Raw genomic sequence first — 4,955 nt, forward strand, 5'->3', positions numbered from 1 at the left:
CACTTTCAAAATATCCTTTAATAATTTTAGAGCTCCTAACCAGATGAGGAAAGCATACACCTAAACTGCCTGAATGGTGCAACACTTTTTTCTTGTTTCCCAGAGATTAATTTGATGTTATAATAGAACTCAGCTCACTCTGTTTTTCTAATTTTATGTTACTCTCTAATACCCGTGTGTCTTGTTTTTGTTTGAGGTTCATTTCTAGCTGTTAAGGGATTCCCTATTGGTAGATGCAATGATTAGGGATTTGGTGATTTCTGTAAGTGATTTATTCTCTGTTGGGTTAGAGACAAGAGAGATTATGGTGTTACTCTTCTGTCTATTCTAAATGCAAATGAACTAAAATTAAAAAAATTCCATGAGCACTAGGAAGGAAGATAGTTCTTTGATAGGAGGTCTAGTTAAGTTTTTGTTTCTGTGGGGATTTTTGTGATTGGAATTATAGAATTGAAGTTATAAGCTTTTGTGTAGCTTTATGTCTAAAATAAAAGAATAATCAAACCCACTGCTATTGAGCCAATACCACATTATGGTGACCCGTGATCAGGTTTTTGAGGCTGTACAATTTTACAAGAGGAAAAGTCCTATCTTTCTCCGTCAGACAGGCTGGTAGATTTGAACCTGGGTCTTTCAGTTAGCAGGGCAACAAGTACTTTACTGTACTACCAGGACGCCTTATCTTTACCTCTTCAAGAAAAACCCAAATTCCTTGTCACTGAATGAATTCCAACTACCAGCCCTCTATCAGGTTTCTGTAAGTTTTAATGAGACCAGACAGCCCTTCTTTACTGGAACTGCTGGTGGAAGCATACTTCTGGAGACACAGCCTTTTGATTAGCTGCGAAATCCACTACACACTATGCTACCAGAGCCCCATCATCATGTCTGTTGTTATGGGCCATTGAGTTGGAACTGACTCCTAGATGACCATCCAGTGTGTTTTCATAGGCTCTAAATTGCTTAGAAGGAGACTGTCCATCTTTCTCCTTACCACTAAGTGACCAGATTGTAATTTAGAAAGACCTCTACCTGCAGGGTATTATGCTTTTCCATCTCTAAGAGCCCTGGTGGTGCAATGGTTAAGTATTGGCGTGTTAACCAAAGCACTGGCGGTTCAAATCCACCCAAAGGTTCTGTGGAAGAAAACCTGGTGTTCAGTTTCCCTAAAATGACAGCCAAACAAACCCTATGGGGTAGTTGTACTGTGTCACATGTAGTTACTATGAGATCGACTTGATGGCACCAAACAGCCACAACAGATGGTATTAGCAAATTAGACTTTAAAATCTCTTAAAGGAGCTCTATTCAATTGGATTAGAGAGGGAAAAAATAAGTGCTTATATAAACTGAACAGTTTTTAAATTCTAAGGCACTAAAGAGATTACATTTCCTAAACAACATGCCTCTGGAAACTCCATGAACTTTGAGAAATGATGATAGTTATAGAAAGGTTTCAGGTCTTTTGTTCATAGGGTCGCTATGAGTTGTGCTCAACTAGATGGCAAACAACAATAACAAAGAGATTAAACATCTGATACTTTAAATGTCTTCCCCTGATGCTTCCAAATTCAGAAGTTCTCACTGTGTCTCCTTACTTTTCATGGCAATAGGTATTGCATAGTTTCAGTAACGAGTTTGCTTACACCAGATAAAAATTGGAGAAATTATTTATTTAACCAAAACCTTGCTTGGAATTTCATTTTTGAGAACGACAAGTCACTTTTAAAGAACTACATTTGAATTTTATGGAATTGATGCTTCCAAATCCCACTTTCATTTACCAACTAAACTGAAACTATAAATGGCTTAAAACATTCCTATTTTTCATAGGTGAGTTAAGAAAGCTATTTTTTAACTCAAGAATTTAGAATATTTGGTGGACTTCTAGAAGAGAGTAGTTTACCTAAAACTATAAATGAACAAAGTTTATTTGGCTTGTTTTCCTATTCTCAGTAAACTAAATAATAAAAGTTTTAGATGGCAAATTAGCATTTCACTTTACCTATGTAAACAGTCAAATCAAATGTAACAAGAACCATCTTATTTTGTCAAAGTAATATTTTTTTAAAATTTTATTATTTTCTCTGTGTGTGTGTACTGTGAAATTGGATCTGACTGGTACAGGAGGAGATGGCCCCTCCTTCTGCGGCACAGCATCTGGTGGATTCGAACCACATATCTCTGGGGTTGCAGTGCAGCTTCTTGCCACTAGACCACCAGAGCTCCCCTGAAAGTAATATTTTATTGTTATTTAGGTGATATTTTATCAGTAAATGATGTTCTCCTTAAACAATTTTTATACAATTCATTACAATGTTTACACCTCATCAGCATTCTCTTGATTACCACTGTTCTGCTTCCACTGGTCTAGCTTACTTCCCTGTCCCCCTACCCCCTGACCTTTTGCTATTAGGTAACTGCTGACCATTTTCCATCATACAGTTAATTGTTTAAGAAAACACATTACTTACAATGGTATTAGTAAATTAGATTGTAAAATCTCTTAAAGGAGCACTGTTCAATTGTTTTGTAGAGGAAAACTAAGTGCTTATATAAGCTGAACATTAATATGGTGTATCTGAAAAGCCAACCTATTATTTCACTTAAAAGTTACATACAGAAATAACTTCAAGTTCAGAGGATATATTCTAATATAATAGTCTCAAGGGTTCCTCTAACCTCTATCAGTCTAGTGTTGTTGTACACTGTTGCATTGGAACAGACTCATATCTGACCCTCCAGAATGTTTTCAGAGACAGTAAATCACTTAGAAGGGGACTGCTCATCTTTCTCTCATGGAGCAGCTGGTGGATTTGAACCATATGCCTCTTGCAAACTATGTTATGTCTATTGCCTAAGTTGTTCCTCAATGCTGTGGTCCCAAGTCTTTTGACACAGTAAACCAATCCTGTGCGCTGTTTGAATATGTCCAGGAAGTCTCTGTAACTGGGTCTCCTGTGTTGTTAAACGAGTGTGTATTTACAAATGTGTATGTACATTCTGTTTACCATTTAGTCACATTGACTCATAGATGACTCCCTAGTGCTTTTCAGAAGCCTAACTATATATGTATGTACATTTGCTCACATATGTCTTCTTATACATATACGTATGTCCATATCTACCTATGGAATTACTTACACATTTTTTTGTTTGTTTTACAAAATTATAAGTTACAGTATTTACTGAGATTTTCTCTTCTCACATACTTCTAGTGTCCTTATTTACCTCTGTCAACTTGTGCTGTCTTATCTTTATTTGGAAATGCTTTTTTCATGGCCAAAAGAAAAACTATTTACTGTCTAGAAAGTGATTCCTCCTAGCTATCCTTCTAATTCCTGATAATAATCAAATAACTTTGCTTTATTTCTGTGTGTGTATCTCTTTCTGATTTCTTTTAACAGTGGGATGGGACCATACAATATTTGTCTTTTTATGAGTGGCTTATTTCATTCAGCTTAATGTCTTCCAGATTCATTCATGTTGAAAGATGTTTTGCAGATTCCTCATGGCCTAGTGGTAAAGAACTGCACTGTCAACGCAAAGGCACGTAGTTCAAATCTGCTAGCTACTTCATGAGAAAAAGATAGACAATTTCTCATGTGATTAAAGAAAATTCCATGTGATTAATGTGTTGTGTGATTGCCTTTAAACACCTGCTAGATGGTCAGCTATGAATTGGTTCAGACTCAATGGTGCATAAAAACATTATTCTTTACAATTGTCTAATATTTCAGACTGGAATAGTACCTTAAAAGAGAACTATCAGAAATACAAGCTGGGTTTAGAAGAGGCCATGACATTAAAGACATCATTGCCAATGTCAGATGGCTCTTGGCTGAAAGTAAAGAGTACCAGAGGAATGTCTATCTGTGTTTCATTGACTATGCAGAAGCATTTGACTGTGCAGATCACAACAAATTGTGGCTATTCTTGAGAATAATGGGAATCCCAGAATAGGTGATTGTGGTCACACGACACCTATACTTAGACCAGGAGGCAGTCAGTCGTCAGAACAGAGCAAGGGAATACTGCATGGTTCAAAATTAGGCAAGGAGAGTGTCAGGACATGTCCTGTCTCTATACCTTTTAAATCTATATGTAGAACAGATCATTCAAGATTGAAGGAAGACTCATCAGCAGCCTGTGTTATGCAGATGATACAACCTTGCTTGCTGAAATCTAGGAGGGTCTGAAGTGTTTGCTGCAGAAGGTCAAGAATTGTAGTTTTCAACATGGATTGAAGCTTAACATCAAGAAGACAAAGATTCACATCACTGACTAGACCAACTGGCAGCACCATAATGGATGAAGAGATTGAGGTTGTTAACAAGTTTAGCTTGCTCAGCTCTACAGTCAACACTCTTGGCAGCAGCAGTAGGGAAATCAAAAGGCAAATTACATTGAAGAAGTCTGCTGTCAGGGGTGTCTTCAAAGTGCTAAAGAACAATGATATCAGTCTAAAGACGAAGGTGTGCCTGATCCAGACTATGGTCTTTGCAATTACTTGCTATGTATCAGAGAGCTGGACAATGACTAAAGATGACAGAAGAATTGATGTCTTTGATGTGGTGCTACAGAACATTATTGAACATATCATTGACTGCCAGGAGAATAAAATAGCAGTGTCTTGGAGAAGGTGAAACCAAGATTCTCTTTGGAGGCTAGAATTTCAAAGCTCTGTCTCACTTTGGGCATATAACCAGGAGAGATCAGTCCTTGGAGAAGGACATCATGCTCAAAAGGGTGAAGGGACAGCACAGGAAAGGAAGACCCTGGATGTGATGGATTGACACAGTAACTGGGGCAATGGGATTTGGTGTATTGTAATCATTAAGCCTGGCTCCAGACAGGGCAGGTTTCAGAGATATTATACATAAGGTTGCTATAATTGCAGGAGACTTGATGGCACACAGCAACAACAATATGTATGTACCACAATTAGTTTATCC

Source organism: Elephantulus edwardii, unplaced genomic scaffold, assembly GCF_000299155.1.
Source record: "Elephantulus edwardii isolate Elephantulus edwardi_28Jun2011 unplaced genomic scaffold, EleEdw1.0 scaffold00050, whole genome shotgun sequence".
Taxonomy (NCBI): Eukaryota; Metazoa; Chordata; class Mammalia; order Macroscelidea; family Macroscelididae; genus Elephantulus; species Elephantulus edwardii.